We start from the raw sequence: 27628 nt of genomic DNA, 5'->3' as shown, positions 1-27628 counted from the left end.
TATAACTATGTATGATTTATATAAAAATTCTTAAAGTCAGCTATCACAAAAAAACTTTTTTCTAGTTATAAATTATAATCTCATCCCAATGGCATAACTGTCAGCTATGACTTTTATAGCTGACTATGGTATTTCAATAATACCTATTAAATATAAAAGTTAGGTAGATTCCTTCTCATACTTTCTATTTACAAGCTGAATCCTAGACTAAATCATTTGCCTTTTGGGTCTTGGTGATTCAAAGAGGACTGTGTATGGCCCTATTAAATGACGCTCAATTACAGAAGGTAACTTTTATACTCAAATCTTGAATTGGGTCAAGAATTGTTCTTAAATTTCTATCATCACTCTCAGCAGAGGAAAACTATTAGCAAAAGCTTTAAGTTATTCTTAATATTCATTATATAGACATGTTGGACAAAAAAACTTTCCAAATTAGCAAAAAATATCATTTTTAATTAAATAAAGTTAAGTTAGTTTTGATTCTAACTGTGGATGTTCTAAATCTAAAGAAATTTTTATCCAATAATGCTTTCTATTTGTTAAGTAGGTTTGTTTGTTAATAATTCTTGAAAATTAAGTAAAAATTCTGCTTTATGATAAATTATACAGGAAAGAGCAATTCCAGTTTTCATATAAGCCCTACCCTTTATCAATATGTTTATTTTGCTATCTTAGAGCTAAATATTAGAAGTTCTGCAAAATTCATTCTCTCATAAACATTTAAAAAACATATTCTCTTATATTTCTGGATTTCAATTACTTGATTGTCTCAATTGTGGTCAGTCATAACTTAATATACATGAATTAGAACTTGACATTTCCTAAAATGTCTTTCCTGTGTATTCAGATCCAAATTATGTAGTCCATTAGACACAGGTATAGAACTATGACCCACCCACATTTATTGGGAAAATTGGCACAAGTAGCAGAAGTAGTAGGCAGTCATATGGTCACATCGATATGACTGTTGCTTCATAGGTAGAAAAGGTAACTAAAGTTCACAAAGTAGTTGTATGGTACATTACCTGGAACACTTCTAAGTGTTGCCTCAAGACATTAAAAGTGAAATGATTTGGGCAAGCTTTGAGGACTGTGGAAACAATATAATGTAATATTTATTTTATAAGAAATACCTTTTTGATATAGGATCTCCTAGGTTTATTACTATTGATTTTGCATTTTCCTATGCTCATTTCTCCTTGCTGGTAAGAATGCTATATATCAGTCTCTAGCATTAACTGAGCAGATAATATGCTACAGGCATTGTCCTGAGCACATGACTTTTATGACCTCATTCAATAGGCTATAAGTTCAAGACTCTTTCTTTCTTGAAGTATTGTCATTTTGTGGTGGAATTTCCCTTTAATTTCACATACCTTGGTCACTTTTGCTGTTGTAGAAATATTGTCCAAAGATTAGGTACAGATAGATGCATCTTTAAAAAAATCTCAGCCTAGAATTAAACAGTTTATTGTTCACTTGTCAGCAATTAAAATGTCAAGAAAAGCATGTGATGACATGCTCTAGTCCACTTGGATCTGAACAGAGAAAGTTGGAACTCAAGTCAACTTATAATCATTCAACAATTAGGGCAAACTTGTTTGAATTAAGCACTCATTTCAATACAGTTAGTAAAGGGAGCTTAAATCAAAGTTGGGAGATGGACTCATCCTCAATCAGAATTAAATTCCATGCATTTTAAGCACTGAGGCTCGGAGTCAGACTTTGCTAAAAAATCATCAGACATTTGTCCCTCAGGAGTTACTGAACAATTGAAGGAATCAACTGGGAAAGTATCCCAAGAATATACATTAATGACTTTTGGCTTACTTTGGTTTTTGAAAGTGGAACCACTATCACTATGCCAGCCCATAAAGCACCTGGGTATGACTGAAAAGCCGCTATGTCTCCAAACCATTTCTAATTAAGTTAAAATAACTTTTATTCTAACTGTGATTACTTTAAGTCTGAAAAAAATAAAATAAGTCTGCAAAATTCACTGTAGAGATGTATGTAGGCCTGTACCAGAATCCATAGCTCGGAGAGCACAAAGCATGTGGACTTTAGTCCTAACTCACCTGCTTGGTCTGGGAGTCTTGTGCCTGCATACCTTTACATTACCTGGCTTCCTGGGGCCTATGGTAGTCAGGCCTGCAAGAGACTGTATCAGGAACTGTTTGTAATCATTTTATTAAGTCATGTTAAACCTTCATGCATGCATAACCCAAAGTCAAATTATACCTAAAAGTCTACATCTGAACCCAAAATGTTACCTATGTTTCAATATTTTTCCAAAAAGACTATACAGACTGCTAAAATAAAAGCATTACCACCATCCCCCAATACACACACACAAACATACACATACCCTACACTATGTTTTTTGTCAAACATTTAACTATTGTTGAATCTGGCAGATAAATCATGATTTGGTGATGAGCAGGTGATTATGCTGTAAGGAAAGTCTCCAGCACATCCTGAGAAGATGTGAAAAGCAGGGAATAGACAGGAAAACAGAAATGGCAGGTTTTTCAGCACATGGGAGTGAATACAGTGAATTGATTACAAAATTATTGGAAGGGCTGAGGAAACAAAAAACAACAAATAAGTTAACCTAGAAAGCAGTGATTTTAGGAAGGCTGCTGATAGGTCAGAGCACCAGGCTAATAGTTACTCCATACTCCTGATAGAACCTCATGCTTGATGGCAGAGAGGGTCCCCTAAGAAATGTCAATCCCTTTCATTCACTGATAGAACCTCAGACCAGTTGTGACCCACATGCCATAGTCACCATCATCTTGGGACCCTTGTCCAAGTTGAATAAGCATGAGTGACACAGGAAAATGAGGCCCAACATGAAAGGAATGTGTCAGCTGAGGTGAAAACTGATGAGAAAAAGTGTGAGGTGAAAACTGATGAGAAAAAGTGAGATATAGAAAGGGAGCAGGCAGTTGAAAATGGATTGACTTTTTCCTGACATAAAACAAATGGTAGAATATTATCAGGTTAGTAACACTTTTCAATTGGATACCCATGTACTCTACTGAGTGTCTTCACATCGCTTCATTTAATCTTCACAAATTAGAGAGCATGAAAAGGGAGGTTGCTCACAAAGAAAGCAAAAGATAATGGAATAGCTTGGAAATATAAAAATATTGTGCAGTGCCCTAGCAGTGAAGGAAATACAGGGCTCCAGGAAGTAGGAGGTTGTGAAATGCTGAGAAACACTAAGAAAAAAGAAGCTGCAGAAGGCAGAAAAGGGCGCTGCTAAAAACCTTGAAAAGTTTGTTCAAGACCAGAGGGGACAAGCTGAATTACAAAAGCAGAAAAGGAGTCAGAATACGGACAATAGGTCTTACTCATTTTGCCATGGAAAGGCATAAAATGAGACAGTATTTCATTTTTTGTGTGTGCATGCATTTTTGGTTTTTGATTTGTTTTGTTGTTGTTGTTTTAGTAAAAATTCCATTTACTGCATCCACTTATACTAACATTTCCATTTTTATCGCTGTCTGCCTCCCACAGCCCCTCCCCACCCACCCACACACACACACACTCTCCCTCTCCCTTTATTCCCTAGCCTCAAAGGGGAAAATTTATCAGGGATAGGGAAAGGATGTGTTTGATCTAACTGAACACCACATTTTTGTTTTCTCCTTTTGACTTTTTAGTGATCATAACCATTATTTAATTTTTTGAAGTTTCTGAAATTCTTTATTCTCTATTATTAGCTCACATACAGAGACATAGATTCTATTCCATGAATCTACTGTCTAGAGATTCACTCTAAACAGCACCACTATCTCCAGTGAGAAATATGTTTAATTTTTTTAAAAAAGGGCATATTTAAAGGTCCTCAAGGTTGTGTGTGTGTTTGTGTGTGTGTGTGTGTGTGTGTGTGTGTGTGCGCGCGTGTGTGTGTGTCTTATTTTTTTTAAAGTAGGCTTGAGACGCTGAGGGTCAGATTGGCAAGATGGAGTCTGGATCTACTCTATGGGAGTCAAGTCCCCACAATTTAGAGGCAAACCCTCTCACTGAGGAGCACATTTCCCAATCACAAAGGACCCTGAGTATAGCTTCATCTGCTCACTAGGTTATAGGCTGTTATACTGGAGCAGTGTCACCTAACTTCAAGTAGATGGATTTCCGGCCAGACTGAAATTATTTCACCAGAATCAACTCCTTTTCTCTCTGGAGCATTTTTCTTTTTGCTTTTGGCAGACAGTAAGACCTCAGGTATGGTTCTTATTCTCATTGAGGATTTCTTTCCAAACAGACCAATGAATTGGTTTCTTTTTATGACCTTGAGTATTAAAATTTTCCACAAACCTTGTCAGAAGTTTGCTTGCCCAATTCTGTGTTTGCTAAGACACCTTTTCTTTTTAGTAATTTTATTTTATTTTTTCAGCTTTATTGTTTTTTGTTGTTGTTGTTTTTCAATTACAGTTGAGATTCAATATTATACCGGTGTTAGGTGTATAGCATAATGGTTAGATATTTATATAACTTACAAAGACATTTTTAAAGCAGCTTAAATCCTCATTTTTCATGAAAGACTAAATGTGGTAAGTCTAGTACCCATCTGATGCTATACATAGTTATTACAATATTATTGATTATATTCACAATGCTGTAATTCACATTCCTGTGACTATTTTGTAACTAGTAATTTGTGCTGCTTAATCCCTTCACCTTTTTCACCTAGCACTCCAAGACTCCTCCCATCTGGCAACCATTAATTTGTTCTCTGTATCTATGAGTGTGTTTCCAAATTGTTTGTTCATTTATTTTGTTTTGTTTTTTTTTCAGATTCAACATATAAGTAAAATTATATGGTATTTGTCTCTTTCTGTCTAACTTACTTCACTTAGCATAATAGCCTGTGTAGGTCTATCCATGTTGTCACAAATGGTAAGATTTTATTCTTTTATTAGCCAAGTAATATTCCATTATATATATGTACCACCTCTTCTTTATCCAATCATTTATCAATGGGCACTTAGGTTGCTTCCATATGTTGGCTGTTGTGAATAATGCTGCAACGAACATAGGGATACATATATTTTTTCAAATTGGCATTTGGGATTATTTTCTGATAAATAACCAGAAATGGAATTGCTGGATCATAAAGTAGTTTAACTGTAAATCTTTTGAGAAACCTCCATACTATTTTCCATAGTGGATGCACCAATTTGCAATCCCACCAACATTGCAGAGGGTTCCCTTTTCTCTGGATCCTCTCCAACACTTGTGGTTTATTGATTTATTGATGGTATTCATTCTGATAGGTGTGAAATGATATCTCATTGTGGTTTTAATTTGCATTTCTCTGATGATTAGTCACGTTGAGCATCTTTTCATATGTTTATTGTTCTTCTGTATGTCCTCTTTGGAGAAGTGTTTATTTAGGTCCTCTGCCCATTTTTTAATCAGATTGTTTGTCTTTTTGATATTAAGTTGTATGAGCTGCAAAACATTTTTTAGCTTAATCCTCATTTTCATGAAAGACCAAATGTGATTGAATCAGTCAATGACTAATAGAGGCCTCTGGAAGATGAATATTGTAACACCTGCTTTCTGATATTATTTAGAACCCATTGGATTTCCTCAGCCTCACCAAGTATCACCAGCCATGTTAGTTTATATCATACCTTGTTAGCTGTTGTCATAAAAGGAGGAACCCACAAATTATTGAAAATAGTAAAGGGGTGGAGCCTGGTGCTCTTGAATTCCAACTCACCCTCAGAAATCACCTTCCTATAATTCTGTTTTCTGCATCATTAAATTATACTCTTACCTCAAGAATCAGTTTTAAATGCCAACTTTTCAGCGAAACCTCAATCAATAGTACTAGATAGAGTAATATCTCCCCTTTGGAATTCTGGCAGGTTTTAGTCTGTCCTGCTCAGTAGGGATTAAGTACTGGTACCCATATTGTCATTTACATCCTCAAACACCTCTTATCAACACTTTGAGGATGGGGTTGCCTCCTTTGCTTCAACTATGAGTGCTGCATAGGGTAGTTTCTCAACAGATATGGTAATGACTCCACACTTGCAATAACCTGCCTTAGTCTGTTCTTCAAGTTCCTAGGCACATGTATATTAGATTTTTTTACCAAGTCATAACTTTCTGAGACAAGATCATTGTTCTACACTTCTAGATTATATTCACAATGCTTAAGACATACTTAGTGCTATCCATAAAAATGTATTGCTTGCCTAATTGATTAATTTTTACAAAGATCTTCATTCTTTCATCAATTATTGTCCTAAGGATGTCTTGGTTTATCGTAGAACGAATATGAGCACACTTCCTTTAGTCTCCAAACAGCCTGAGAATTGTAAATCAAAAACACTCATCACAAAACAAGTTGGCCATGGTCTGATGTGGAGCCTGAAGAGATGTGTCAAGTTGCAGGCTTCTGTATTAGACGCCATTATTCCAACTATCTAATTACAAATAGCTCATCTTTTCCTTTTATATCTCAATTACCATTTTAAGCCAATGAGAAAACATTGTCAAGATACCAGAAAAGATCGTGTCAGAAGAAATAAATTCTAATTCCTTCCAATTCTAGTCGTCCTGCTCTGGTTAACAACTGCTATATGGAAATCCGGAACTCCCCTGAAGGAGACTAATCAGTGCACTGGCAACTTAGAAACTCAAGAGCAATAACATACAGAGAACATTTGGAGGGTAACCAGATGAGAGGGGCTTGGGGAGTCGGTGAAAAAGGGAGAAGGAATTAAGAAGTACAAATTGATAGTTACAAAATAGTCATGGAAATAGAAGGTATAGGATAAGGAACATAGCCAATAATATTTTAATAATTATGTATGGTGTCAGAGGGCACTAGATTTATTGAGGTGATCACTTAGTGGGTTATCTAGATGTCTAATCACTATGTTGTACACCTGAAACTAATATAATATTGTGTGCCAAATATAACTGAAAAGTACAAAAAATATTAATTAAAAAAACAAAAGCTATCAAGTTGTTCCTGTTTGCTTTTCCCCCTGAAATTACTTTTGACACAAAGGGTCTCTTAGAGAGATTTGCTTCCTTTACACCAGAGAGAAGACAAGTCTGGGAGAAAATGTCAAACCCTGACCCAGGGAGTGAATTTGAAGGCACAAAACAGAGGCTATATTTTCAAGGATTTTATTCCTCTTTTATTGACAAGGCAGCCTTAAGAAAAAAAAAGTTATTCCCCACCCCCTCTTGAATACATTCTTTAATTTGAATGATAAATACTTCTTTCATCTGCCTAGGCTCATAAGTGTTTACAAGAGACTTACAATGACTGATTCCTCTGAGTCTTCCAGGCCTTCCCGCCTGAAGGTTATCTCATCTCTTTTTGACTCTGCCACCCTCTAGCACTCACTGCTGCAGCTTAGCTTATCTACAATGATGCTGGACTCCTTGATGGCTCTCTCCCTTGGTCTTATTCTGTTCATGAACTCTGCAGTATCAGTTAGCTGTCTTCACATTTCATGTCTTGGTTGCTTCACTGGACCGAAGACTCTAGCAGGCAAGTACTATTTGAATGGGTCTATTAGTCAGCATCTGTTTCTTTAGACTAGTTTTATGAGAAATTAACTTCTCTTTTTCAATGGTCAGGCACTAGCATCTCCTTGATAATTCACAGCAAAAAGAATTCTGTGAAAGTAACAAGAGTATGTAAATGCATATGGAGTATTCTAGAGATGAGGAAGAACTAGAATCTCAGTCACTTAAAGGGAACTTAACTTCTATTGATAAGAATTGTGAACTTCAGACCCCTGAAAGTTCTCTGCCTCATTTGTGTTCTAGCCAACATTCTCAAAGCACTCAGTTAATACAAAACAGAAACGGCCCTCAATGTACTTATTTTAAAAATTATAACAGAGCTAACTTTTACTGCACATGGCCATGTGTTCAGCACTGTTCTAAATGCCTCCCAGGTAGCATCTACCTATGAGTAGATAATACCAGCACCTCTATTTCCCAGATAGAGCCAGGAAGCATTGCTCATGGCCACACAACTAGGACTTAAATACCAAGATACAGGGCCAGAAAGTCAGCCCTTCATAGCAGCTGCTCCTCACCTCTGCACCATACCACCTTCCTTCCACTTCTGCCAAGCCCAAAGGGCCCCTCTCCTTGTCTTCATGTATGTCCCAGTACAGTATTTCACCACAGAAGCATTGGAACTGATTGAAATTTTGAGTGAAAGAGAGTGGATTTTTTTAGACAGTGCCCCCTTTCTACCCTAACAATTCCCAATAGTGCTGCTGCACATCTACAGGGGCACTTCACAGTGTCTTCTGGATAAACAATACCCACTAGATTTGTGCAAGGTACCAGTCTGAGTCCTGGCCTGCTTCTTTCTTCTTTCTTGTTTGAGAAATATGTGAAACTCCTTTGAACATTGTAGTGCACATACATGCTAGAGATTCCTGTGTTCTCTGAGTGCTATATAAATTAAGATTCTTTGTATTGTAAATAGTAGAAACCAAGTTCAACTAACTCCAGCACAGAAAATTTACTGGTTCATATAAATAGGAAGGCATCTGGAGGTGCACCTGACTTTAGGCATAGTCAAATCTACTCAAACAATGTCATCAAGAAGCAGTCTTTCAGTTTACTCTGGTTTCTTCTGTATTAGCTTTATTCTCTTAAGACAGTCATTTGGAATTTCAGGCTTAAAGTTAGCAATTATAGAAGATAAAGAATAGCACTTTCATATAGCTCTAGCAACATGCCTCGGAGGGCTCTGACTAACCAGTCTAGGTTGCATATCCATTTCTGAACTCATCATGTGGTCTAAGGAATCTAGAACTCCCAGTGATCAAGTCAATGTGTTTTGATCACCCGAGGGAGGTCATCCCTACCTGAATCCACATGAAATGGGTTCTTCATAAGAAAGAGACAAGGTTGGTGAACAGATAAAAGCAACAAATTTTAATAGATGTGCCCTCAACACACATATCAGAATATACTTAAAAAACATTTCCAATTATGTTCTTTCATGCAATACTGTATACTTTGCAGAATCCAATAGGCTGGGTAAGCTAAAAAGTTGTTCAAGCGGATTTATAACCATGAACAAATCAAATATTCTTTCTGAGCCTCAATTTCAAGTGAGTAAACTGGTCTAAATGACCATTAAGAACCTTTTTTCTAAAAAATATTACATAATTTAAGTATTTTTCTCCATTAAAAATCCATCAATTCAAGGAATTACATTTTACTGACAATCAAAACTACATTCATTCCCAGCTACTAGGTTACAGAATTATGTAAACTTGTTAATGCTGTCACAGTACAATAACTTTCTAAGCAAAACAGTGCACTTGCACTTGTTTATAGTAAAGTTTTATCTATAGAAGATTATACATGGCAGCTGTACTTGTAATATGACTTTAAAATTTTTAAATGTGTCCTGAAAAATTCTTTGATTTGGGGGCACAATTTGTTTTGCACATTCATTTATCAAGTGAAACCATCTTTCTGAAATATTATTTTCTGGAAAGAAAAATAATGATATGTACTATCCTAGGTTTGTCATTCAGACAATGTCCATTCAGACTGCTACAACAAAATATTACTTTTTAAGTAGCTTATAGAGAACAGAAAGTTATTCTTTCACAGTTCTGGAGGCTGGATCAAAGCACCAGCACGGTCGAGTTCTGGTGAGGGTTTTCTGCCAGGTTTAGACAGCACCTTCCCGCTGTGTCTTCATATGTGAACAGGGCTTGGGACCTTCTTGAAGTTCTTTCATAAGAACACTAATCCCATTGATAAGGGCTCCACCCTGATGACCTAAGCATCCCCCAAAGGTCCCACCTCCTAATATCATCACCTTTGGGATTAGAATTTCAACATGAATATGGAGAAGAAACAAATATTCAGACCATAACAGAGTACATTTTTAATCTGTAGCTCCATTAATTCTAACAAGGTAGACTGACTCATGTCCTGTACAAGTGAAACCAAATGCAAAGAAGAACCATGTAGATCTAAGAAAGTCATATCTTTGATTTTGACCTAAATCATTGAAATATTGCCTTTAAGAAATCAAATAGGTTGACTACGTTCTTTTTTTTTTTTTTTTGGTAAATAGTCATTCTAATGTGAAACTTTCTACCATAACCTCAAAAAAGTTTAAAGAAGAAATTATAAAGCTCTCATTTGGTCTCTAAGCTTTCATTTTACCATTTTAAAAGCAACTTCCATCATTGCTAAAAGTCATGATTCCAGACTTATGTTTGACAAATTCAATAAGAACACAACGATATCTGAGTAATATGTAAAGATATCAGTCAGGCATCCAGATGATCTGTTTCTTCTATAATGACTGACTGACTATATGTGGAAACCTCCAGAAGTTCATAGCCGGGTAGCCAGAGCATAAATTTCATCAACGTTGCTTCCTCTTCTTGGTCTATAAACCCCTTCAAGTCTTCTATTTTTCTGAGGTTTTATTTTCATACCAGTTACAATCTTATCATGTAATACTTTAACTTTTTAATTTAACTCTATATTTCCATTTTCTAGATCATACATTTTAATATTTATAAATGAAAAACATTTGGGAAAATATAAACCACACTGTAGACTACATGTTTCCTACCTTCTTGAAATATTCAAACTGGTAGTATTCAGCTCTTACAATTATTCTCAACCTGGTAATATCCACTTGCTTTGTTCTATGGTCAAAAGAAAATGTGAAACTTCCATTGACCTACAGCTGAGAGATATGCTGGCATCTCAAATGACAGCTCAGAAGCAATAACCTTTAGGAAGGTAACCCTACTCTATCGAGCTTAGAAACTTCAGCCTTTCTTACTGATTTAGCCAAGAAGGTATCATGACATCCACCATTATTCCAAGTATGGAGTCTGAAGATGAGTAAGCTAGTCCAAATAAGAAGTGTTATTACATAAAATTGATTGTGAGTTTTATAATAATTCTTAAGTGCTTTTTAAAATAATAGTTGATACATGCTTCTTTGAGTCCAAATTCCTAAAATAGAAAACTGTTCTCACAATGTTTCCAGCACAATTTTCACAATATCTGAATCCCTTATATACCATATCCTATTTAAAAATACCAGACAACCTTTTTCTTATTAACACCTGAAATTTGCAGCTGGCTTCCTTCTACTCCTATTTAAAATATGTAAATGCTACTCCTCTCCTAATACTGAAAGATAAAATGTTTTGAATTTTTTAACTAATCAAAATCTAACAGTGAAATAAAATTGAAAGTGTTCTTAGCTTTATGACTGTCTGTTCCAACTCTTAATCATCATTTGAATTCTACTTCTTATCCATAATTTCCACTGTTGATGTAAGAAATGTCTAAACCTATAGAGAAATTTTTATAAGAGTTTATTTGAGCCAAACTGATGACATATGCCAGGAAGATCACATATGCTCGAGAATAATAATTTTGCAGCTTCTTTTATGCAATTAAGAAAATAACATAAGGAAGGTTGCATGGAGATGGGAGAAAGTAAGGCTGGGATTAGATTACAGGATAGTTAACAAGATTATGTGTTCCCATGAAGGTAGTTACATTTTATTTCAAAGGTTTGTAAACCTAAATGCACAGAAACAATGGACAGAGCTAGCTTAAGGCAAAGATAAGCCTTTTAATAAAGAAGTTATATTCTGGGGCATGAGTACTCACCAGGATCTGCCTAGTTAGGAATTTAGGATCTGATCATGCTATGAGGTTACTTTCTATAGAACCCTTTTTTTCATCCACACCACTGCCCTAGTTAAGAACAATTTCTTGCTTCGATTCTTGCATCAATAGTTTAACTAGTATACCTGCCCACTGTTTCACCCACCTATAATCCATCCTCCTCACTATCAGCTGGGAGAGTTCTTTAAAATCCATAAGAAGGGTCATATCTATAAAATAAATGTTAGAGGTTGGCCACATACCTGTAATTTATCTACTCTATTGACTTCCTCTTCATCATTACTAATGAAACTCTTCATTTTTATTGAGTGGCAATGTGCCTAGTTAAAAATACTTATTTCCCTAGACTCACCATGATCAGTTCTGTTATCATTGGAGTGATGTGAAATCCAGCATTGCCAAGCAGCAAGCGGGGAAGGGGAGTGGGGAGGTCCTCTGTTCATTCCCACTGATGCAGCAAGGAATTATAGGTCAGTGAGATTTAGAAAAAGTAAGATTTATTAAAAGTATATTTTAGAAGAAGACGGCCCATGCTAAGAAAGGCTGCAGCCCTCTGGAATTTGAGAGATGAAAAGATAAAAGATAGTGTATGCTCCAAGGAAGGAGCAGGTTTTCAGGAAACAGGGCTATAACAATGTAGAAGTGGGAAGGTCTGTATTATATTAGGGCCACGATGGGTAATTACAAAGGCATTCCTAGGTGATTGGCATGTGAGGTCATTTTGTTTGACACTTGGCTGCTATATAACTTCCTGCTTACTGCTCATGTGCTTACCCAGAATTCAGTCTGTTATAACTAGATTCATAAACTTCCAGTCAGAAATGGTATTATAATGATAGTATAATGAGGCTGAGGTTGTGGATAGGTTAGGGTAATAGCTTTTGCACAAGCTTTTGTGGCTGGATTAAACCAACTATAGGTTTATGGCTCCCCAGTCCTTTGTCTCTCAGGATGTAGAAGAGATTCTTTAACTACCAATGGGGCATTCTCTGGACATTCTCTGGGCTGTCTCTGGGCTGGGTTTCCATTCCTTTGTTCCCCTGTAGCTTATGTCCGACTAAATACCTAATAGTTCTAGCAAATGATATATAAGTAGAAGTCTCTGAGTGGCATTTTTGGAAAGTTATATTACCCTAATCAAATGGGAGAGTTGACATGGGCCTTTCACCTTTTTCTCTTTTTTTCTCATTCTTATCTGGAATTTATCAACAACAACAGTAGGTGTAGCAGCCACTTTAATACCATCAGGAAGGAATATATCCACCAAGGTGGAAGAGCAGGTTCCTAGAAGAAGCTGGGTCCCTTCGAGCTGTCATATCAACTCTGCCTGTACTGCATACTTTAATATCATGACAAAAAGAGGTCTGTCTTTCTGAGTACATCTAAACCAAAGAAGAGATACAAACAGGTTTTGTAGAAAAAAAGTAAGATTTATTTAGAGAGTTGCAAGTCCCTGAGACACAGACAAGCTATTGCCCTCAACAACCTGGCTCCCCAGGTGTCTCAGAAGTACAGATTATATGAGGAAAAATCAGTAGTCATGGAAACTAAGGAAATTGGGGTTGTGGGTGCTACTATTGGACGATTGGAGGAGGATGAGGTAATTAATCATTGTGTCCAGTTCTGGAATCAGCCATGCCTTCTGGTCTGTGGCCTGTAAGGTTGTTGTTCTGCCTTGATGGACCTGAGACTGAAACACATCTAAAGCCAAGGTGTTATCCTTAGTCTAAAGCTCAACGAAAACTTATTGTCCTCATGATTATAGACCCTGAGGCTCAGTTAATCTTATGTCCTAAGGCTTAATGATTAAAGGAGTAGACATACAGAGGAACAAAAGATAAGAAGAGGGGGTAAAAAAAAGCAAGTGAGTCACAATGCCATTATCTGGCCAAAACCAGTTGAATCAGAGAAAAAACAACTATATTAAAGAAATAAAATTTGCATGTGGTTACATCCTCTGTCCTTACTTTTTCACTTTTTACAGAAGAAAAATAACCCTTATTTGCTTAAAACACTATTCTTTGAGTTTCTGTTCTTAGAAGCCAAACACAATCTAATTGATAGAGGGAGTCAGAATAAAAGTTTTATAAATTCTTTCCACATCAAATGCTATATGTTTTCAGTATTTGTTGCAGATTCACCTCATCAATAGGACTTTATCAAAGTAAACTCATGCCAGGTTATCTTACCTCTAACTCCAAAAATGTCCATTTCAACACAACTAGAGGCTATGTCCTGATCAAATGGATTCCCTAAGTAGAACTAACATGTGCTCTTTGTGTAGAATGACCAGTGCAACAGAAATATAGAGAGAATTTATCACATTCAAAGCTCTATTCTGTGCACTATAGAATCATAAAGGACATAAAATATAGAGTTCTTACCCTTAAGAAACTCACAGTATAGTTAGAAAGATAAAAAATAAACAGGAAAAATTTATTGTAATGAAAATAGAAGATCAAGATAAAAATAAAAAAGACTTGATAAGACAGAATGCAGATCAATCTTTTTTTAAAATACTATACAGACAATGAAAGTGTTGAAGCTTAAATCAGAAGAGTGCACTTTAACTGAATATTGAATGGAATAATAGGGATTAAATATTTTTTAAAGTCTTCTGGACACAATAGCAAGGTGAATTCACATTTTGAATTATCCTCTCTCTTCCAAAACACATAGAATTTATAAATAAAATATAGAAATTAAAAAGAAAAAGACAAAACCAGTTTCAAAACAAAAGAAGAATATCTATGGAAGAGAGAAACAAAACAACCAGTCTGATTAAAGCCACACACCTACTGGTGTTGGTAACCAGAGTTGACTTCAGTAGGTTAGACAGGACCAGACATTCTTTACATCACATGGCTGGCAGGGTGAGGCTTGAAGCCAGAAGCTGGCAGATTAAAAACCAAAAAACAAACAAACAAACAAACAAAACAGTACTGTATACTCCTCCTCTCCCCTATATAAAACAGATTTAATTAAACAAGCTGCAGGCCTGAAAAGATGGAAAAGTTCAGACCAAAAATTAATCAAGCCACCTACAGACCCATTGACTGAATTTGTAATATCTGTTCTATGACTGGGGATGTGCACCTTCATTATAAAACCTGGTCTGATCTGGGGCCCAGAGATCCTGATGGAGAAAACTGGAAAACCAATAAACAAAGAGAAGTAAGAACAGAGAAAGAATAGAAAAATAAAGAAATAAACTATTTAAACCTTACCATTTAAAACAAACCTGAAAACCTAAATTCCAAAAACTATGGAAAAATCTAATAGAAATAAGATGGCCATAAAATTTTTAAATGGAGACAAATATATTCTAAGTAGAAATCATGTAATGGAATAGTATAATATAGATTTTACATAAGTATTTTTAGATGTTTAAAGAGATAAATGAAATAACTCTTATTAAAGAAAGAAAGAAACCATTGGGGAGGAAGAATGAGAAAATTAAAATGGAAATAGAAATAAATTATAAAAAAATGGAAATAAAAATATAGTCAAGTAAATTTTAAAAAGACCAACTGGATAAATGTTAAAATTTAAACAGTCAGAGGCTAAATGAAAGAACTAGAACACAGTATTGAGGAAGTCACCTAAAATGCAGTATAAAGAAATAAAGAGTATATTTTAAACATGTGAAAAATTAATTTAAGATTTAAGAGTATGTTTTAGGTGACTTCTTCAGCCAGACAGTATTGGCATTTTGTGCAAGATAATTCTTTGTTATGGGGGTTGAAGGGGAAATGTTCTCCTAGACTTTATAGGATGTTTAGCAATATTTCTTGCTTCTATACATTAGAAATCAATAGTATCCCCTAGTTTTAACAACAATAACAATGGCAACAACAACAACAACAACAGAATTCAGATATTGCCAAATAGCCCCTGCAGGGAAAAATTTACTCCTCTTGAGAATCATAGGTCTAACACAGACCTAAAATGAATTACAGAAAATACAATGGAAGAAACAGTAGACGGCAAGATAGGAAAAGATAGTAGCTGAGAACTTTTCAGTAATGGGTGCTCAAATAAAAAATGCATCCCAAGTACTCAACAGGAAAAAATAAAGAAAATGTAAATATAGGCACACTATAATAAGTATTAAGGAGAAATAATTATAAACAAACATAAGAGAAATTTAATAAACTTAAAGAGAAATCTAAAAAGCCTCTAGAGAGAAAAGATATAATACCTACAGAGGAAAAATAATTAGACTGACATCAACAATAGATTTCAAAAGACAATGGTATAAAAGACATGAACAAAGCAATTCTTAATTTAGAATTTTATACCAAACAATCACTCAGGATTAAGAGCCATTACAGGTATTTCGAGACCTACAAAAACTGAGAGTTTACCTCCCATATTCTAATGTAATGAACTTCTAAAGCATACCATAAGTAATGAGCACAGTGAATGGTAAAAGCATATCCATTAATTTAATTCAACTTTAGTGGTAAAATGAGTTTACCTCTTTTTGTATTAAAAGAACACATTAAAACTAAATTCTAGATGACAATCATAAAGGATTAAAAAGTGATTTTTAATGGGAAAGTATACTAAGATTTACGTCATGTTTAGAAGGAAGAGAGAAATATTGAATGACTTCAGTCTTATTTTTAAAAAATATATAATTTAGGGTGTGTTTTTAAAAAATAAAATAATAAAAATAATTAAAAAAAGGTATAACCTATACCTTTTAAACAAGTTGACATATAATAAATAATAATTTTAATTAAGAGGCCCTGCATTTTCATTTTGAACTAGGACCTGCAAATTATATAGCCAGATCTGGCAAACTATAAAGTAATATTGACTCTACTTATTTGAGAATGCAGTGGTGGTATAAGCAAGCAATTAAACAGCAGACTATTCTAGAACTTAGGGGGTTCCAGGAGATGAGATGGACATGGAGGATTTGAGAAGATCTCCACATATTTTTAGTTGACTCAAGGCTGTGTGCATTCATAACAGATACCAGAACAGGTCTAAGCTTCCCATGTATCCCTAGCTGACAGAACCCGTTGACATAAGCAGAGGAGATGCAAGAGGATTGGCATAAAATAAAAACAGAGGCAAACCTGAAAATAGGCTGAATCTAAATGTGCTTCCTGGACCACATGGAACCTTACTGAATTAAAGTGTTTGAGTTAAACCTCTCTGATATATGGCTAAATGCTAAGCTATGCAGACTCTGAGACAAACCCTAGGAAATGAGGTATAAAAATCAAAAAATAACCGAGCAGAGTTATCAGCAGTCACACATTGTGGGGAAACATACTTAGTCTAGGCAAGTTATTAACAACAGACTGACAACCCTCACTGAGAAACCCAGAATCTGGAGTTGCTGTAATATTATCTAAAATGTCTGGAATCATCAAAAACAAAAATTAGTTAGCACACAGAGAAACAAAAAAAATGTGATAAATACTCAAGAAAAATAGCAGTCAAAAGAAATCACGAGTGTCTCCACATAATGGATTTAGTAGACAAAGATATCACAGCAGTTATATGTTCAAAAACCTAAAGCAAACCAGGTTTAAAGAATTAAAGTATAATAATAATGATTCAAGAAACAAATAATCTGATTAAAGAGATAAAACTTATTTAAGAAAAATAAAATGGAAATTCTGAACCTGAAAATTACAATAACCGAAATAAAGAATTTACTAGGGAATTTAATGGCAGATTAGGGTTGCAGAAAAAAGAAACAATGAACACGAAGATAGATCAGGACAAATAATCCAATCTCAAAAAAAAAAAAAAAAATGAAGAAAACTCATCAGAGCATCAGAAAACTATAAGACATTAAAAGTACTAGCGTACTTATAATGATAGTCCCGGAAAGAAAGAAAAAAAAAAGGAGAGAAAGGGGTAGGAAAAATATTTTGAGAAAAAATGGCCTGATAAGGCAGAGACATGAAACATCATGAACAACTAAGGTGACAAGGCATCTCAGAAAAAAAGAGAAAAATCTCCAGAAAATAAGCTTACGGATATAGAAATATGCGACTTAAATAACAGAGAATTAAAGAAGATATTTCTGGAAAAACTCAATGAGATCCTAAACAATTCATATCAACAATTTCAGGACTTGAAAAAACAACTAGATGAGCAGAATGAGTTCTTTAGCAAGGAGCTCGAAACCCTCAAATAGAACAGAATAGATCTTCTAGAGATAAAAACACACTGGAAGAGTTGAAAAATGAAATAACAAGCTTGGGAAATACAGTCGACCAATGGAGGAAAGGATCAGTGATATCAAAGACAGAAATCTAGAAATAAATCAGAAGAAAGAAAAGAGAAACTAAAAAATGAGAAATAATGAAAGAGAAATACGAGAACTAGTTGATACTATCAGGAGAGGGAACATAAGAATATTATCGAAGGCAAGGAAAAGGAGCAGGGATTACAAAGCATTTTCTGACAAATAGTTGACAATTTCCCAAATTTAAGGAATGAACTGGAGCTTGGAATTCAAGAAGTCAACAGAACACCCAATTTCCCCAACCTAAAAAGGCCTTCACCAAGACACATTGTATTAAAATTATCAAAAATCAAACCAAAGACAATTCTCAGGGAAGCCAGGGAGAAGAAAACAGTAACTTATAGAGGAAAACCCATTATATTATCATCGGACTTCTCAGCACAAACCTTACGAGCCAGAAAGAAATGGAATCAAATATTTAAACTATTAAGTGAAAGAAACTACCAGCCTAGAATAATGTATCCAGTTAAGCTCTCCTTTAGATATAAAGGAGAAATGAAGACCTTTCCAGACATACAAAAATTGAGGGAATTGTCCACTACGAGGCCTGCATGACAAGAAATACTGAAAGGGGTCAGCTCACATAAAACAAAATGACCAAAAAAAAAAATAATAATTAGGAGATCAAGAGATACAAAGAAACAAATGATAATGATAATGATAGTACAACATATCAAAACTTTTGAGACATAGCAAAAGAAGTCATAAGAGGAAAGTTAATATCATTACAAGCCTATCTCCCAAAATGAGAACAAGCGCAAATAAACAACCTAACGCTTCATCTTAAAAATCTAGAAAAGGGAGAACAAATGAAGACTAAATCAGCAGAAGGAAAGAAATAATTAAAATTAGAGCAAAAATAAATACAATTGAAAACAAGAACACAATAGAAAAATATAAAGGGTTCTTTCAGAAGGTTGATAAAATTGAGAAACCCCTGGCTAGACTCACTAAAGAAAAAAAGGGAAAGGACACAAATAAACAAAATCAGGGATGATCAAGGGAAAATTATGACTGACGTCCCAGAAATACAAAGGATTATGCAAGAATACTATGAAAAAGTGTATAACACCAAATTTAATAATCTAGAAGAATTGGACCAGGACTTAGAAAAATACAATCTTCCTAGATTGAATCAAAAAGAACTGGAAATTTTAAATAGACTGAAAAGCAGTATCAAAACTGAAATGATCATCAAAAACCTACCAAAGAGTAAAAGTCCAGGACCAGATGGTTTCACCAGTGAATTCTACCAAACATTCAAAGAATATTTAATACCTATTCTCTTCAAACTCTTCCAAAAAATCGAAGAAGAGGCAATACTTCCCAACTAATTTTATGAGGCCAATATTGCCTTAATACCAAAACCTGGTAAAGATAACACAAAAAAAGAATACTACAGACCAATATCTCTCCTAAACACAGATGCAAAAATTCTAAATAAGATACTAGTGAACCAAATACAGCAACATATTAAAAAGATTATACAACATGATCAAGTGGGCTTCATCCCAGAGGCACAGGGATGGTTCAACATATTCAAATCAATCAATGTGATATACCACATAAACAAATTAAAAAATAAGAATTACATGGTCATATCAATAGATGCAGAAAAAGCCTTCAACAAGATACAGCATCTATTTATGATCAAAACACCTAAAAAAAATCAGTATAGAAGAAAAGTACCTTAACATAATAAAGGCCACCTATGACAAACTCTCAGCCAACATTATACATAATGTGAAAAACTAAAAACCATTCCTCTAAGATCAGGAACAAGGCAAGACTATTCACCATCACCACTGGTATTCAATATAACGTTAGACATACTAGCGAGTACAATCAGGCAAGAGGAAGATATAAAAGGCATCCAAATAAGAAATGAGGAAGTCAAACTGTCACTATTTGCAGATGACATGATTCTCTATATAGGAAACCCTAAAGACTCCACAAGAACACTACTAGAAACAATAAGCAAATGTAATGAAGTCTCTGGATACAAAATCAATGTTCAAAAATCCATAGCATTCCTATACTCTAATAATGAAGCGTCAGAAAAAGAAGTGGAAAAAATAATTCCTTTTGCAATTGTGACAAAAAGAATAAAATACCTAGGAATAAATTTAACAAAACATGTGAAGGACCTATATAATGAAAAGTATATTACCTTATTAAAAGAAATCGAAGAAGATATAAAAAAATGTAAAGATATTTCGTGTTCTTAGATTGGAAGACTTAACATAGTTAAAATGACCACATTCCATAAAGCATTAAACAGATTTACTATAATCCCCATCAAAATCCTATCAGCATTTTTTAAAGAAATACAACAAAAAATCATCGGATTCGTATGGAAGCACAAAAGACCTTGAATTGCCAAAGTCATCCTGAGAAAAAAGAGCAAGGCTGGAGGCTTCATTCTGCCTGACTTCAAATTATACTACAAAGCTACAAAGTAATCAAAACGGTATGGTATTGGCAGAAAAACTGACACACAGACCAGTGAAACAGAATTGAGAGTCCACAAGTAAACCTATATTTATATGGGCAAATAATTTTCTACAAAAATGCCGAAAACATACAGTGGAGAAAGGAAAGCCTCTTCAATAAATGGTGCTGGGAAAATTAGAAGACCATCTGCAAAAGAATGAAACTAGACTGTTGTGTATCACCACACACCAAAATTAACTCAAAATGAATTAAGGACCTGAATATAAGACCTGAAACAATAAATTGCATAGAAGAAAATATAGGAACTAAACTTAAGGACCTTGGACTTAAAGAGGATTTTATGAATTTGACATCAAAGCCAAGGTAAGTAAAAGCAAAAATAAATGAATGGGACTACAACAAACTAAAAAGCTTTTGCTCAGCAAAAGTAATTGTCAACAAGGTAAAGAGAAAACCATCAGAATGGGAAAATATATTTGCAAGCAATGCTTCCGATAAGGGCCTAATATCCAAAATATACAGAGAACTCATACAACTCAATAACAACAAAAAAACAAACAATCCAATCAAAAAATGGACAAAGGATCTGAACAGACACTTCTCTCTAGAGGACATACAAATGGCCAACAAATATTTGAAAAGATGCTCAACATCGCTAGCTATTAGGGAAATGCAAATCAAAACCACAATGAGATACCATCTCACATCTGTTAGAATAGCTATAATCAAGAGGACAAGTAATAACAAATGTTGGCAGTGATATGGAGAAAAAGGAACCCTCATACACTTCTGGTGGGACTACAAATTGGTACAACCACTATGGAAAACAGTATGGAGGTTGCTCGAAAAAGTAAGAATTCATCTACACATAAGATCCAGTAATCCCTCCACTGGAGTTTTACCCCAAAGACTTGAAAACCCATATCCGATATAATATTTACACACCAATGTTCATAGAAGCATTATTGACAGTGGCCAGGACATGGAAGTAACTGAAGTTTCCTACGATAGATGATTGGCTAAAGAAGCTGTGGTACATATATACAATGGAATATTACTCAGTCATTAGAAGAGATGAAATACTGCCATTTGTGACAACATGGATGGACCTCGAGATAATCATGCCACGCGAAATAAGCCAGATAGAAAAAGGTGAAAATCACATGATATAAACCTAAATGCAACAAATGAAAAGGACAAACAGAGACTCATGGACATGGACTATAGACTAGTGGTAACCAGAGGTTAGGGGGTAGAGGGAAAGAGGCGGTAGACAGGGTAAAAGGGGTCAAATATGTGGTGACAGAAAGAAATTTAACAATGGGAAGTGAACACACAGTGTAAATATATATATGCCTTACTGTTAAAGTATACAATTGAAACTTATTGGATTTCATCAACCAAAGTCGCCATAAAAAAAAAATAATTAATTAATTAATTTAAAAAATAAAGTAGGATAAACACAGTGATCCACATCTAGGCATATCACATTCAAACTGTTGTTCTATTGGTTCAATGCAATCCATATTCAAATTTCCAATATTTCTTCCTGTATAAACTAACACGCTAATCCTAAAACTTGAATAGAAATGCAAAGGATCTACAAAACTAAAACAATTTTGAAAAAGAACAAGCTGGAGGACATACACCATTCAATTTCCAAATTCATTATAAAGCTACAGTAATTAAGTTTATGTGATATTATTGTAAGGATAGGCATAGATCAATGGAATGAAATTGAAAGTTGCAAAATAAACCCTTACATTTATGGTTCATTTTTAACAAGATGTCAAGACAATTCAGTGTAGAAATGATAATCTTTTCAACAAGTGTGTCTAGGACAATTGGATATTGACATTCAAGAAAAAAAGGAATAAAAATCTTAGACTCTTACTTAGCACTATACACAAAATAACACTATACACAAAATAACTCAAATTTGATCTTAGACTTAATTAAGTTTTAAACTTTAAAAATTCTGAGAGAAAACATAGAAGAAAACTTTTGACCTTGAGTTGAGCTAAGCGTTCTTAGATACAACACTAAAAGAACAATCATAAAAAATAATGTTAAACTGAGTTATTAATATTAAAAATGTTTTGCTTCTAAAAACACTATTAAGTAAATAAAAAGATGAGGCACTGACTCATATCAGAGAAGACACTTGAAAATTATATGTCTGATAAAGGAATTATATCCAGATTATATAAAGAACTATTACAACTCAAAATAAGAAGACAAATAATTCAAATTTTTAAATGGGCAAAAGACTAAAATAGACATTTAATCAAAGAAGGCATATAAATGACAACAAGCACATTAAAGGGTGCACAATGTCATTAAATGTGAAAGAAATGCACATTAAAACCACAATGAGAATACTGCCACACATTCATTAGAATGACAATATTCAAAAACACAGACAACGCCTAGTGTTAATGAGGATATAGAAAACTGAAATCCTCATTCACTTCTGATGGGAATGTAAAATAATACAGCTACTTTGGAAACTATTTGGCCATTTCTTAACTCTTTTTCCATTTAGAAAAAAAAAGCCAGCATTAATTTAACGTCACACATAAGAATGTTACATTTTCTAAGATTTGACATTTTCGGCGATTGAGAATTACTGTATTTTGTAAATGCAAATACCACTACTAAAAGCAGAATGCTATAAATAGAATGATGTCATTTGTTTCCAAAGACTATTGGTATACTAGAGCAATGTAAAAATAATAATAAAAGCAAGATATTTCATGGCAAACTTTGGGGATAAGGTTAGGACTATACTCTGCAAGTTATCTCAGGGTAAACGCTGTAGCCTCAAGTGCCACAGGTGAGTATTCTCAGGGCAAATGGGAAATAGGCTAAAAATTAATAGAAAATTACTATGTAATTCAGCAATTCCACTGTTAGGAATGTACCTAATAGAAATAGACACACATGTGTACATGAACACTGCATATTAATGTTCATAGCAGCAATAGTTAAAGCTAAAGACTGGAAGCAATCCAAGTAATCATCAACCAGTGAAGGGATAAACAAAGTATTTATACTTGTATAATGGAATACTATTAAGCAATGAAAAAGAACAAAATATTGATATGTGGTACAACATTCATAAACTTCAAAAACGTTATGCTAAGTGAAAGAAGCCAGACATAATACACTGCATATTGTATAATTCCACTTATGGACAATATCCAGAAAAGGCAAATTTATTAGAGACAGAAAGTAGATAAGTGGTTACCTAGGGTGTGGGGGAGATAAAGTGGGAGCAAAGATTGACTATAAAAGGTCTTAAGGGGAATTTGGGTGGTGATGGGAACATTCTAAAACTAGATTGCGGTGGTGGTTACAAAACTCTATAAATTGCTTAAAAATCTTTGAATTATGAATGAATATTGAATTATAAATTATACCTTTATAACACCATAAAGAAGTTTTTATGAATAAAAGTAACTAGAAAAAAAGACTATAGATAAGTATAAAGAAATCAAAAGGAAAGAAATGTAATAAAGATACATATAGGAATCAATAAAAAAGAAAAAATGTCAATAAAGAACAATACAAGCAAACACTGGTTCTTAGGGGGAAAAAATCAAAATGGATAAACCACTAGTAAAATTGATCAAGCAAAGGGAGAAAACACAAAATTAAATACTATTAGGAATAACAAAATAACAGACACAATAGAAATAGATAAAAGGAGGATAAAGGCACACAGGCCTGGGAAGAATATGAGCAAAATTATACCAAAGTGTTCTTAGTAGAGTGAGTAAATAAATTTGACAACTCCAGAAAGAGTAAATAGAAATAAGTCTGTGAATGTGAGGATGAAATTGCATACTTAAGGACATAAAATTAAATTCAGGGGGGGAAAAAGCAAATCTAAGATATATCTTAAAATTTGGTAAACATAGTATCTCCAGTCCATGTGTATTCTGCCCACAAAATACTCTATAAACAGAACAGACTTGACTCTGAAATCTTGAGAAGTTTTATGTGGCATCTGCCACATATGAATTTTGTAGAAGGAAAGTGGTATTCAGTTAAAACAACCACCATATTGCCATATTGAATTTGTATGAAGAAATTACATCAGAATCCCTTGTAAAGTGTGGCTATAAGAGTTCCACAGTGCATATTCAACTGGATCAAGATTTCCCAAACAAGCCTGTGCTTTTAAGAGAGCACCAATTCTACTTTGTTATGATTATTAGTAATAACATTAATCTATCGAAATTGCCAAATGCAATAAGGAAGTCATATCAGCAGTTTATTCATTACCGTAATTAGCAACGAGTGGAGCAGCCTAAACTGGAAATCCACTCTGAGAATCAACTGAGCCTTTTAATACATTTACATCCCAGTTCACTGTGGTTATTGCTTTAGACTCCATGGGATCTCAAATCTTTATAGATGGTGTAAATTATCATCATTTTCAGTTAGAGATGGTTCCATTTATTCAATTCAGCTAGTATTTGTTGAGAGTGTCCTCTGTACAAAGCACTTTTGAGTCTCTATAGAAGAAAAAATGACCCATAAAGGAGACACAGTTCTACCCTTCTAGGTCTCAATCTGAAGGAAAACTGACACGTAAATGAACGTTCATAGAGAAGGTAGAACGTGAGATATACAGCAGCTAATAAAGTTCAGCTACGTTAAGGTCACCTCAGAAGTCTTGGAGAGGAGGAACAGAGATTGGAATTAAAGAAATGGATCTAACAGATTACAAGGTAGAAAGAAAGGTATTCAAAGATAACTTGAACAGAGGCCCAGAAGAAAGGAAGTAGAAAGGTGTCAGAGCAAGAGCAACAGTGAGCAGACTTTTAGGGATAGATCTCAGGGTTTATGGATGAGGGGGATAAGAACTGGAGGGAAGGCCTAGAGACAGAGGAACTTGAACACCAAGCAAAGAAGTGAACTTCAGTCTCTAAGAAATGGGGAGTCATTTAAAGGTTTCCAAGAGGAGTAGGGGGAATAGTTTGATCAGATCTTGCTACTGGCTGGATGAGTGAGCAACAAGATAAGGGCTTCAGCAGTGGTCTAGGCAAAAGGAAACATAAGCCAGAGCTCAGGACAGTCATGATCAGGCACAGGCACAGAAAGTTACAAGGGGTATACTTCGGATATAGAAACTCTTCTTCCAAGGTCTAACAAAGCCATTTTTCACAAAGAGCCGTTTTTGTCAATTTAGATCAATATCATAACTTGACAGAGTCTTTCATTTTCTAGGACATAAAAAATGTAATGCCAGTAAATTCTCTTCCTCTAGTGTACAAAATTCTCCCTATCTAGATTTGCACATCTTCTCAAACAATCCTGTGCTTTTGAGAGAGCACCAACTCTACTTTGCTATGGTTACTAATGTTAACATTCCTGTAAGGCATTACTTAGCTGTGGACAAACCCCACGCTGTACAACTGAATACAGATATTTTACATGAAAGTCCTCAACTACACAATTCAAGCGAAACACTAGAAACATTATTTTCCAAAGTTCAAACATGGAGTTTGAACACAAGCTCCCAGGTTTCTGAAGGCAGAAAGCGGCAGGCATAAAATCTCAAAGCTCGTATTTCTGATGAATTCAAAAAGCTAATGTGTGTTGAATCCCTTACCTCTGTTTCCTTGGTTCAGCTTTCTATATTTCTGGCATGCAGAAAATGCTTGGGGAGTTTCCAGCTTTGTCATAAATGTGAGCATGGCAGGCACAATAATGCAATATAATTATAATTCAAACTTGCCAGTGTACAAAATTTATTTAAAGATTTTTATCAAAGGATCTCACAGTTCATTGAGTATCTTTAGATCACTTTCTAATATTAGGTATTTTACAATTCTTTCTATGAATTACTCTCACTGCAACTTGGTAAAAAAGGGTAGGTAACTTTATTCCCATTTTACAAATAAGAACAAGTCTCATATTGTAAGGCAGATCAGCAGAACTCTGCTAAGAGTTTTGAGGGCGTTAGTGACTCTTTTCAAGAAACACAAAATTGATTATCTATATATTGTTATGTCCTGAGTTGTACCTCACCTCCAAATTCATATGTTCAAGTCTTAACCCCCAACAGCTTCTGAATGTAAATATATTTGAATATAGTATCTTTAAAGAGGTAACTAAGGTTAAAATGAGGTCATAGAGTGGGCTTTAATCCAATATTACTATTGTCCTTATAAGAAGAAATTTAGACACAGACAGGTACAGAGGGAAGAATTTGTGAGGACACAAGGAGAAAATGGCCATCTACACAAGGAGAGAGGCCTCAGAAGAAACTATCACAGCCCTAGCAAACTTATCTTATTTTATTATCTATTTAAATAGATAATACAGATATAGTTTGGTGAAATTTATCTTTAAAAAGAGCTATAATAAGTGGTTTAATTGTTTACACTGCTTCAGAAGAGTACTAAATTGGAAAGCCTTGGTCTGTCTCCAGACATTTCTGTGATCCTGGAAAAATCACTTAAACTCTTTACTTTCCATTTTCTTATAGGTTGACTTAAACTAAATGAATGTTTTTCAAACTATATTGAGCAAAATCCCAGAGTTTCAGGAATGTGCCCCAAGAACAGCCTGGAAAAACGAGAGCAGTTCCACCCTCCCTCTTTTCTCATTGGGGTTTGGCCTAAAAAAGTAAGAACTCATCGTTAATGAGGAAAGTTAAAAATGAAAAACACCATTAGATGATCTTCAAAATTACTTCTAGGTCTATGTTCTGTATAATTCTATTAGCCTGCAGAAATGTCTCCACTTGTTGGTTCTGTGTTTGTATAATATCCAAGTATTTATAACAAAAATGAAAGTTAGTCAATTGAGGAAACTTAAGGATACTTATCATTATATTGCACAAGATTTCTAAACCTTATCACTGTTGAAATTCTGGCCTAGGTGATACCTTGTTGTGGGAGGCTGGCCTGTGTATTATGGAATATTTGGAGCATCCTTGTCTCTACCTGCTATATATGCCAGTAGCAACTCTCACCCCCAGTTATGACAATCAAAAATGTCTCCAGACATTGCCAGTGTCTTCTGGTGAGTTAAAATTGCTCCCAGATTGCAATTCCCTATGTTATAGTAAATCAGATCAACTTACATCTCTTTGAGAGAAGCCAGGAAGATGTGATCTCAATCCATCATGCTCAAATATATTTACTGCATACTTAGATACAAAATCCAATTACACACACA

Source organism: Pteropus vampyrus, unplaced genomic scaffold, assembly GCF_000151845.1.
Source record: "Pteropus vampyrus isolate Shadow unplaced genomic scaffold, Pvam_2.0 Scaffold481, whole genome shotgun sequence".
NCBI lineage: Eukaryota > Metazoa > Chordata > Mammalia > Chiroptera > Pteropodidae > Pteropus > Pteropus vampyrus.
Note: the sequence above shows the minus strand (reverse complement) of the source record.